This window comes from Aedes albopictus, chromosome 2 (genome assembly GCF_035046485.1).
Source record: "Aedes albopictus strain Foshan chromosome 2, AalbF5, whole genome shotgun sequence".
Taxonomy (NCBI): Eukaryota; Metazoa; Arthropoda; class Insecta; order Diptera; family Culicidae; genus Aedes; species Aedes albopictus.
The window spans coordinates 471,828,896-471,841,141 of record NC_085137.1 but is presented as its reverse complement, the minus strand read 5'-3'; the positions used below and the strand labels follow the sequence as shown (position 1 = coordinate 471,841,141).

Genomic DNA, 12,246 nt, shown 5'->3' with positions numbered 1-12,246 from the left:
AAATTGGAAAATTGCGTCGATTGAGTGGATTACGGAGTAGGAATTGGCAAGGGCAAACCGACTTATATCGAGATGTTATATTATGGAATCGATGTTGTTAATGACCGTCTTTTTTTTTCAGAAATCAGCTGAAGATCCGAAATGCGGCGCAAGTTTGAACAACTATGTCGTTCGACTAAACATTAAAGTTAGCAAGGGTTGGAAACCAGGAAAGTTGAGAAGAGCTGGTCCGTGTGGTGCGTGTCTAACAACAATTGGAAACAAGCGCCAAAACTTCTAAAGTTCTAGGGCTCTAACAAGAGGCGATTAATATGTGAAAGTTCACAAAAAAACAAAAAAAAATCATTTTTTTCAACACGAAGGACAACGACCATGTTTCTGGTGACCCAAAGGGATTTAAAACATGCGCTTGATTGGGCAGAACGTTGTTATCATTTCGGAACCATACCAAATCCAGATCAGCTCATCACAAGACTCATTGTTATAGTCGTCATAGATAGCAAAAAAACCTTAGAATGGCGCCCATCGACAACTGGACTACTGGAAAAAAGAGGGGTACTGAGATGGTAGCGATATCAGTCAGTGCCTGCGAATTGCAACAAAAAGCCTCGGCTGTGTTATTTGTCGTCCCAAAAGGTTATGGGCTCAGGAACGCCCACCCTGGTGGTAGTTCAGGAAGCGAGGAGACCTAGATGTGGAACCATCCAAGAGACGATGAGGAGGCCAATATTCGATGAAGTATCAAGATGCGATGAAGCCGGGTATGAATAGTCGTTGAGGTACCGGGAGGCGATGAGGGGGCAACACTCGATGAAGATCTAGTATCTTGGGGGACCTGCGTAGGAACCACAGGTCGAGGCAGTGCTGGCTGATAGGTGTACGGAGAAGCTGGATGGCGGAAGGTATTCAGTGTCGGATGAAGCTTGGAGCTAGGAGGAGCTTGATAGCAAAGGTAGCTCGGTAGTGACAGCAAAGGTGCTAGTTGATGGAGCTCATCGGGCTTTGGATCCAAGAGAAGTTCGGTGACCAGGTAGAGCTCGGGGCGCGTCGAATCTGAGTGTGCGGTGAGGAGGAGTGTTGGTATAGGTAAATCCTTGAGGTGCATCATATGTTTACAAATTTTGCCCTTATTGACCTACTCTAGGGTATTGTACCATTTGGGCAGGTGAACCTATTTTGAGCAGTTGTCGCTATAACTAAGTCAATTTCAAACCGATTGATTTGAATTTTTGTACAGAGTTAGTACGTGCCAAACTCTATACAAAATTTCAAATCAATCGGTTTGAAATTGACTTAGTTATAGAAGCAAGTGCCCAAAATAGGTACACCTGCCCAAAAGGTACAAGACCCTATATACGAAGACTTAATGACACACATGTGATACAGGAATCACCGTACAATTACGATTAAAATGAGTGCCACACTGATCATTCACTCCGTTCAAGTCAGTATTGTTAGAATTTTCTTGACAGTGAGTACCGTTGTACGTGTATCACACTCGTATCACATGTCTGTTTGGGGTATAAGACCAAGAAGAAACATGTGATACCAATTTTTTACTACCAAATGCCCCTTAATCAAATGGACAATTGGCTTAAGTGCCTTGGAATTGGGTCAGGAGTAAGTCTGTGCGGCTCCGTGGTCGTGTGGCCAGTGTCATCAAGCTCTTAGTCGCATCGTGGTGAGGAGCGCGGATTCGATTACTGCCGCAGCAGCCAGGAAAAGTTTTCGGCTGTGCCATTGGATGTTTCATGCTAGTCCCGTTGTCTAGTGTCGTGCTTCCATCAAAGAGCGAAAAAGCTCACTGGAAGCATTGAACGTATTGTGAAGAATTAGCCTAAGGTAAAATTCACGGATAAACGATAGCATAGAACGTGTCCGTGTCTAAAAAAAAAGACTGAATTGTGACGTCAAAACCATCACAAGATGATCATATCGTAAAATCAGAAGGGTTGCACGGAATGCACTCTCATCAACTGCAGATCGACATAGTGTCGTTGAACCCATGACTTCCTCTCGGAAACAGGAGGTTTAATGCATAAATCCATTAACACAATAGGATCAACGATTGAGCATGTCGTTATATTCAATTCAGTGTTGGCTATAAAAGTTTAACTTGATCGCTAGATGCGCTGTTCAGATTACATACCAACTACTTGCCCTAAGGTTCACTTTGGTGGAGAGCTTAGTAACCTATCACAGGTATCTGCTAGACCTGATGTTCTAGATTCAGTAATAAACAAGATCCAACAAAGCGGTAAGTTTCGGCCAAAATTCAGATATTTCTTCAAGTGTCCAGGAATCACACGCAGGAAGTTCCCCCAGAAATTCCTTCAGCAATTCTTCTTCAGAAATTTCTACAGGGACTGGTTCCGAATGTTTTCAGGAAGACCTCCAAAGATTTCCACATGAAATGCCTCAAGGATTTTTTAAGCAATTCCTTCTAGGATTCTTCCAAAACTTATTCCAAGGATTCCTACAAGGATTGCGTCTGTAATTTCTACAAAATTTTCTTCATTGAACTCACATCGTTTTTTTTTTTAAGGTAATCCTCCAAAGAATCATTCAGGAATTTCCGTTGCATTCCACCTGAAATTCCTCCGCTATATTAGTCAGAGATTCCTCCAGAAATATTCGAATAATTCCTCCAATAATGTTTTTTTTTAGGATCAGTCCCAAAGACTTGTTCAAAGAGTGAAGAAATTCTCCAAGCAATCATACAAGGATTCATACAATAATTCCTCTGAAGTATTCGTCCAAAGATTCTACAATAATTTCTCCAATGATTGATTATTACTTTATTTTATTCAGAAAATCCCACATGGACTGCTTCAAGGATTCGTCCCAGGATAACTCCATGGAATTCAACAGAAAACTTCCTCAAAATTCCTTCAGAATAGCTGGAAAGATTCTTCCAGAGATTCCTTCGGATATTTCTCCAAGAATTCTAAAGAAACTCACCCAATGAATCCACCAGGAGTTCTTCCAAAGATTCGCTCAAGAATTTATTCAAGGTTTCCTTCAAGTTAATTTAAAATTATTCCTTCACAGCTAGATTACGACTAGATCTTGCATCCTAAAATAGCAGGTATACCACAGTGTTATTCTTTCTCCAAGTATTCAATCAAGAAATAATCCACGAATTCCTTCAAACGTATCTCCAACGATTCTTCCAGGAATATCACCGAAGATTCCCTCCAAGAATTTGTACACAAGTTTCTCCGAAAATTTTCAAGTAGTTCTCTCAAGGGCAGAGATGGAAATGTTCCCATCGTGAAGCAACCCTGACCAGAAGCACCTAATAAGATAATGACAAAATGATATCAACCATGGGCTGCAAAACGGTGAGTCGATAAGGAGAGCGTCCAACATAGCTCTGGTCCTCACAAGTTCCTGCCTCATGCTTCCATGGGTCAAACGATGACAAAGACCGTCAGCTAAGAGTTGTGTGCTTAGCTGGTAGTGCAGCCTAGGCCCTGTTGTCCTTCTGACTTCAGCTAGATTGAGGAGGTACGACCGGAGCGTCTGTTCACCAGAGAGGTGCGGCTCAAACAGCGTCTGTTCTGGTATCCAGCGGCTGAATAAGAAACGCTGCACCACGCCCAGCTAGATCCAAGGTGGTAGCCCCATCAGCGTGGTCGTCCCAGTGTTGGTTGGGACGTTAAACAGAACTGGCACGATGGCCCTCCGGCGAGATAGGAGTGTTGGCGTGGGCCCAATAAGCCACCCGTAAAAATCCCCATTGCGAATAACATAGGAGAAAATACGACTCGATACAATCGGTAAAGACCCACGCGACGAAATAAGGACTACGATTGGAAACTTGGAACATGGAATTGCAAGTCATTAGGTTTCGCAGAATGTGACAGGATAATCTACGACGAACTACATCCCCGCAACTTCGACATCGTGGCGTTGCAGGAATTTTGTTGGACTGGACAGAAAGTGTGGAAAAGCGGGCATCGAGCGGCTACCTTCTACCAAAGCTGTGGCACCACCAATGAACTGGGAACAGGATTTATAGTGTTAGGCAAGATGCGAAAACGTGTGATCGGGTGGCAGCCGATCAACGCAAGGATGTGCATGTTAAGAGTTAAAGGCCGTTTCTTCAACTACAGCATCATCAACGTCCACTGCCCACACGAAGGGAGACCTGATGACGAGAAAGAAGCGTTCTACGCGCAGTTAGATGATTGCTCGCCGCGTGATGTGAAAATCGTTGTCGGCGACATGAACGCGCAGGTAGGAAGGGAGTAAATGTACCGACCGGTAATCGAATCGGCGAAACAGCCTGCACGCCGTATCGAATGATAATGGCCACGGCCAGCGATGCGTAAACTTTGCAGACTCCCGTGGTATAGTAGTCCGAAGCACCTTCTTCCCCCGCAAAGATATCCACAAAGCCCGACCATCAAACAGAAAACCAAATCGACCTAGAACGTGGTCGACGGTAAATTCTTCTCGGATATAACCATTGTCCGCACATACCGCAGTGCGAATATAGATTCGGATCACTACTTAGTCGCTGTATGCATGTGCTCAAAACTTTCGGCAGTTATCACCACGCGTCGAAGTCGAACGCCGCGGCTCAACATCGAGCAGCTGCGTAACGTAGAAGTGGCTCAAGACTACGCGCAGCAGTTAGCAGTGGCCCTACCAACGGAAGAGCAGCTTGGCGCAGCTACACTTGAAGATGGCTGGAGGGACATCCGATCCGCCATAGGTAGTACCTCGGCTACAGCACTAGGCTTCGCAACTCCGAATCACAGAAACGACTGGTACGACGGCGAATGTGAACAGTTGAAGAACGAGAAGAATGCAGCATGGGTGATAATGCTACAACACCGTACGAGAGCGAATGAGGCACGTTACAGACAGGCGCGGAACAGGCAGAACTCAGTCTTCCGGATGAAGAAGCGCCAGCAGGAAGAACGAGGTCGCGAAGCGATGGAAGAGCTGTAACGCGTTAAGGACACACGAAAGTTCTACGAGAAGCTGAACCGTTCACGCAGAGGCTTTGTGCCACAAGCCGACATGTGCCAAGATAATCACGGGAATATTCTCACGAGCGAGCGTGAGGTGGTCGATAGGTGGCGGCAGCATTACGATGAGCACCTCAATGGCGACGTTGTAAGTACCGAAGGTGGCGTGGTAACAGATCTAGGAGTATGTGCACAGGACGAAAGACTTCCGGCCCCTGACCTCCAAGAGATTGAGGGGGAGGTTGGCCGGTTGAAAAACAACAAAGCCGCTGGAGCAGATCAACTACTAAGCGAGCTTCTAAAATACTGTGGAGAAGCACTGGTGAGAGCACTACACTGGGTCATTACCAAGATTTGGGAGGAGGAAGTATTACCGGAGGAATGGCTGGAAGGTATCGTGTGTCCCATCTACAAAAAGGGCGATAAGTTGGATTGCGGGAACTACCGCGCGATCACACTAATGAGCGCTGCCTACAAGATACTCTCTCAAATTTTATGTTGCCGTCTATCACCGATTGCAAGAGAGTTCGTGGGGCAATATCAGGCTCGATTCATGGATAAACGCGCTACAACGGACCAGATGTTCACCATCCGCCAGGTGTTGCAGAAATGCCGCGAATACAACGTGCCCACACATCACTTGGTCATCGATTTCAAATCGGCGTATGATACAATCGATCGAGAACAGCTATGGCAGATTACGCACGAATACGGATTCCCGGATAAACTGATACGATTGATCAAGGCGACGATGGATCGAGTGATGTGCGTAGTTCGAGTATCAGGGGGACTTTCGAGTCCCTTCGAATCTCGCAGAGGGTTACGGCAAGGTGATGGTCTTTCGTGATTTCTGTTCAACATTGCTTTAGAAGGTGTAATTGGGAGAGCGGGGATAAACACAAGTGGAACGATTTTCACGAAGTCCGTTCAGCTACTTGGTTTCGCCGATGATATTGATATTATTGCACTTAAATTTGAGACGATGGCGGAAACGTACATCCGACTAAAGAGTGAAGCCAGGCGAATCGGGTTAGTCATTAATGTGTCGAAGACAAAGTACATGATGGCAAAGGGCTCCAGGGAGGAATCACCGCGCCCGCCACCCCGAATTTTTATCGACGGTGATGAAATCGAGGCGGTTGAAGAATTCGTGTACTTGGGCTCACTGGTGACCGCCGACAACGACACCAGCAGAGAAATTCAGAGACGCATTGTAGCAGTAAATCGAGAGTACTTTGGACTCCGCAGAACTCTACAATCGAACAAAGTTCGCCGCAACACGAAGTTAACTATCTACAAAACGCTGATTAGACCGGTCGTCCTCTATGGGCACGAAACATGGACCGTACGTGCAGAGGACCAACGCGCCCCTGGAGTTTTCGAACGGAAGGTGTTGCGTGCCATTTACGGCAGAGTGCAGATGGAAGACGGGACTTGGAGAAGGCGAATGATCCACGACCTGCATCAGCTGCTGAGAGAACCAACCATCGTCCACTCCGTGAAAATCGGGAGGCTACGGTGGTGGGCGGGTCGCGTCATCAGGATGTCGGATAGCAACTCGACTAAAATGGTTCTCAAGAGTCATCCGACCGGTACAAGAAGACATGGAGCGCAGCGAGCTAGGCGAACCTTTCACAGAGTACGGAACTGGAGACATGCAGCCATGTATCGAGTAGATTGGAGACGACTCCTATGTACAGCAAAGGTCAATCAGACCTTAGTCTGATCGCTAAGGTAAGTACTAAACCCGAGGAGGCTTTGCAAGCACTTGTACGTAGTGCGGTCTTTGACGACATGCCGGTAAACGGTATGTAGCGCCAAAGGTTGAACCACAAGCTCGCTGCACATCCTGAAGGTATCTAAAACTGGACGGATACGGTGGGCCGGGCATGTTGCGAGAATGACAGTCAATAACCCTACAAAGTTAGTGTTTGCTAAGCATCCGGTTGGCACAAGTAGGCATGGAGCGAAGAAAGCACAATGGGTGAACCTGGTGAGCGTTGGGCGTGACCGACGTTGGAGAGCTACAGCTGCAAACCGAGTATTATGTCGGCAAATTGTCGACTCAGTGTCATCATGAATTTGATGTTGTACTAATGAAATGAAGTGAACCATTGGACATCGGCCATCCCTAAACATATATTGTATAATATCCAAAAAGTCTCCAGACAAACTTTCAGATTCAATCAAATTAATGCTAATTCGGATTTGTATGTTTTGGAAAATTTCACGATAAAACGACCCTTCATCGGCCGATTAATTTTACACCTGATTCGATGCGTTCTCTCCAAAGGCAAGCTACGAAACCTTCCTTATCCTACATCCAATATATATCTCGTAAAATTGATTTCGAACGGTTCTAAAATTTATCTTTAGGCCCTCACCGCTGCGCTGACTGACTGATTGGAAAATACACAAATCCGGCATACAGAACGACGCCTTCGGTTGACCTGAACTCCACCGCATCAGTAACAGCCGCAGTCAGTTTTGTCTAATGACTCCTCGTTAGAGGGGAAAAGGATCGTAAAAACAATCTTAGCCCTCGGATCCCACCTTTCCGTACGCATTTGGTTTCTCGTTTCCCTTATCCGCTGCCTCCATCCCGCGGAGAAACCCAGTCGACCAATCGCCAGGGATTTATCGATCTATGAAAAGCATCAATTTATCGAGTTCCTATGCAAATGCATCCCCAGAACCTGCACCGCGGTGCTCGATCGCTGACCATGGTGACAAAATGCGTCTCGTTGCGAAGCGTGAACGCGATTAATAATTTGGACAGCCGCGGCCGGCCGGTCGTGTCGTAAATTGGTAGATTATTTAAATTTCAACGCGTCCACCAAGCCCAGTCGGGGCGACACGATCCCGATGGTTAATGATTGACGACAGAGTGGTTTTGAGGTCCCACCACCGCTCGCCAGAGATCGAACGGTACTTTGCGGTCATCAAAACAAGTCTCATCTCTTTGCTGGCACCTCTTTCGGGGGGTCATTAATGTTTTCCTTTTGCCAGCTCGAATGGTTCCCGGTGGTGGATGGATGCAGTGTTGCCACATTTTTATCTGTACCGGAGGCTCAAAAATCTTTTTTATCTGTACCAGACATTCCAAAAATCTGTACCCAAAATCTGTACCAAATTTGTACCACATTTGATTTGAAATCGCTTAAAATACACAAAAAAGACCATTAAATTTTGGCTAAACTTTGAAAAACACTTAGTTTGAGTATACTGTTACCAATTTCTGAACTTTGAAATAAAAATATCAGTATTAAAAAATGTTTTAAATTTGAATTTTAATATTTTTTTCTCTATTTCAAAAAATCTGTACCATTATGTACCTTTTGCTGAAAATCTGTAATCTGTACCGTACAGAATCTGTACCAAAAAGTTGAAAAAAATCTGTACTTGTACAGAATAATCTGTACCTGTGGCAACACTGCATGGATGGTTCTTTGATTCATTCGGTGCGCCTCCCATTTTGGCGTTCAATGATCCAAATGTAGGTCTTGTTTGCAAAAATTTCACACGACGTTCCCGAGAGGTAGCTCTAGACTCGCGACCGTGAGTTTTTGAAGGCGCCTTTATTTCTCACCTTCTGGGGTCTGCGGCGGAGGCCAACCGAGTGCGTGTGGTCCATATTTCGGGATGAGGCTGTAGCTGGTGCTTGACGATAAGCACCTTACTCATTCGGAAGTGAACTAATCATAAATTATGATCGCGCGACTCAAGCAGGTGAAGATACTGTTAGGTTTTGCACACCTTTTTTTTCGGGAAGATGATTTACATTCAGTGTTTTAAAGTAAGTTAAGATTGCTTTCCAACAGATGTTCCGAAGAGGTTCCATTTCAGAAAATATTTAAACGGAAGGTATGATGAGCATGTTGCTTTGTAGAGTGCAGCTGTGATGAGATAGAGAGGACCTGTTTCTTTATAGCAATTATTTTTGCTAAAATGACAATGGAAGACCTCAGAACATCAAGAACATCATTCTACTGGAAGAATTTTTAGGAACTTGAAGTTTTGAAAAAGTTGAGAGTAGCACCTTAAGCAGCCAGAATTATCTGTAAGAAACTTAATCTGAACTTTAGTAAAATACACTCAAACGATGCAGAGTTTTTGATTACTTGGACAGGCTGCCACATACGATTTAATCGGTGTTCGGCCATTCAGCTGAATGTAATTTGGCCAAATTCCATCTGGCCGAATGGGTCGTTTGACCGAATTATGGTCAAAAGAATTCAAAATAAATTTTTGACATTTCAACTGCCAATATGATCATCAGAAATATTTCCTTCTTTTAATAATAGGCTATTCTTTCTAGTTTACATTTTATCAAAGATTGTTCCTTCTTTAAGTCATAGACTGTTCTTTCGCGGTGTATGATGCGGAGAACAGGAGCATGGTCACTTAAGTTTATCATTCATTTTTCAGCCAAATGGCATTCGGTCAAATGATCTGAAACCGTTTGTATCAACTTCCCCTGAAGTTCCCCTTAAACGCCCCTTGAAGCGCCCTGAAACCTCCGAAAACCATTTGAAACCCCTGAAAACTTTTAAACTCTCCTGAAGCTGAACCCATGAAATGGATTGAAACCTCTTTACAACCCACCTGAAACTCCTGATATGTTTTCCTTTAACTCCCGGGAATCTCCTCTGAAACCAACTGAAATGCATTGAAACTCCTTAAAACTCCCCTGAAATCCGCTAGGACTACCGTAAACTACATTTTAAATCTCCTAACGTCCCCTGATGCCCTAAGAAACGCCCTACAGCAACACTTCGAAACTACTCCAACATTCACTGAGTTCCACAGAAATTTCTCTGAAACCCCCGGGAGTCCAAATCAAACCCCCAAGATCTCACCTCAAACCCTCTAAAACTCCCTTAAGGCTCAAGCATACGTCATCATTTTTCGGAAAATAAAAAGCAGTTTTCTCGCTGCAAATCAAAACAAGGATCATGAAAATATATTCACTGCATTATATTCCTCATGTAGAGTACAGTGAATATATTTTCATAGCATAAACTTTTGTTTTGAACGAAAAAACTGCTTTCAAATGTTTGATGATGACGATGATTTCAATGACGAAAAGTTCAACGTTAAATGCTTTAAAACCCCTCTAAATCTCTCTGAAACTCCCCGAATCTTCTCTTAACTCTCCGGACCCCGCTTGAAAATCGCCTGACGTGTTATTTTCGCGTCAAACTGGAGACACCATTTTTTTTGGCTCTCTCGCTGACTAAGAAGAATCTTGCCTTATTATTTCCCCTAATACACATTCGTTTGCTCATTCACGTACCGTAATCTGGGGGGAAGTTGATCACTTTTCCTCTATTCTTTTGAATAAAATCAAGTACAATGCACGTGACTCCAAACAAATATTTTAAGAAAATGTACTGTGTGGACCTGTTTCAAGTTCCGTAAACGAAATTCTTACAAGAAATTGCTATATTTTATAAAAATTGCTCAAATGGCCAAATTTGAAAACTTTCAATCGGGGGTGAAGTTGATCAACCGATGACATAACATTCTAAGAATGTAAAATTATTGAACAAACTAAATTTAATGATGCTGAATCTGATTAAGTTTTTCAAAAATTTAGCAAGTTACAGAATGAACCACATTAAACGCCTAAAAGTATTACTTAAAAAATCGCCTTACTTTCGCAAAAATATGCTGTTTTTTAAACTTATATCGTAACATCAATTTTAACTCAAAGCTATGTTCAATAAGCCTACCATGAATAAATGAAAGTGTTTTGTTAGTCATCTGATATACAAGGCGTTGCTGGGAGGCGATTTTTTGAAAGGGAGTATTTCGCCGAGATTTAATACACATACAAAAAAGTCGATATTTTTATGTAAAATATGTAACAGTTGTCATAAAAACCTTCAAAAATTCTTCGAATATATTCGCACATTGATTTACGTTAAAAGTTCTTCCATTGAAACAGACTTGTGGCCTCAGCGGTTGAAGGACGTGGATCCCATAGTGATCAACTTCACCTCGCTGATCAACTATAACCACCCCCTCCCCCCCATTACGGATCCGCCAAACAACAGCATGCAAAAACATGTTCGTAAGGATCGACAGACACCGATCACCCATGTACAGTACAGTTCCTCTTGGGATTCCTCTAAACATTCTTCCTGGGATTCCTCAAAGAATTCCTCCTGGAATTCCTGCAGGCATTCCTCCTGGAATTGATCTAGGAATTCCTCCCGGGATTCCTCCAGTATTTTTGTCCGGAATTCCTAGAGGAATTTATCCCGGCATTCCTCCAGAAATTTATCCAGGGATTCCTCCAGGATTTCCTCCTGGGGATCTTCCAGGAATTTGTCCCACGATTCCTTGAGGAATTCTTCCCAAGATTCATGAAGAAATTCCTTTCAAAATTCTTCCAGGATTCCTCCAGGAGTTCTTTCTTGAAGATCCCGGCAGAAATGTCCACGGGGTTTCCTCCAGGAATTCCTCACGGGATTCCTCTAAGATACAAAATATGAATGCTAATTACCCCACCATGTCTGAATTATGTGACAGCATATTTTATTGGTACACCCTAAATTCACTAAAAAAAAACAATTACATTACTAAACCATGTATTTGCAAGTCTTTTTTTTTTCTTCTAAACCATAGGGGGATAAATCTACTCATCAGACACCCTAACAGGAAGGTTAGGGTAGTGTGGGGTTAAAGCCGTCTTCTACAATGCCGGTAGAAGCCAGGACTACTCTCTCCTCGACCCACTAAAACACATTCCTATGGTCGCCAAACCCTACGTCTCTCCGGAACCACCAAGAAGGTATTGCTTCAGAGAGGGGCTAGTGCATATCGCACCCTCAAGGTTAGCTGCCGTAGCCTAGCAGCAACGAACATCGATGACTCGCTCTGGAGAGTCCATCACGGTAGCGTGCTGGCGCTTAGCCAGTTTCCCGAGTGGTCCTCGCCACTCCCTTTGTCCTCGGAAGGCGGGCAGGGTCAACCCCGCCCGCGCCCTACTGCTGAGCGGACATCAAGAACTGATGCCCACATGCAACCCGATCTGACCTACCCGCAAAGGAAGGGTATCACTACCCTTCAGGCCCTATCAGATGCATCCGTAGGTTGCAGACAGCAGGGTCTCACCTACCCCGACCCTTGCTGGGGACCCCTTTCCAACCGCGGGCTCAGATCCAACCCAGTAGACTGACAGCACCGCTACCGGGACTTCCTCTCCGCGGCCACTTAATCGCTGTAAGGGTCGATCTCGACCGCAGGGCACCGGTAT

At 44.4% G+C, this 12,246-nt stretch overlaps 1 protein-coding gene across 8 annotated transcripts in view; it reads right to left on the bottom strand.

Moving 5' to 3' along the window:
• Positions 1-12,246, bottom strand: part of LOC109414826 (supervillin) — a 1,049,091-nt gene that overhangs the window by 900,216 nt on the left and 136,629 nt on the right. The window lies entirely within an intron of this gene.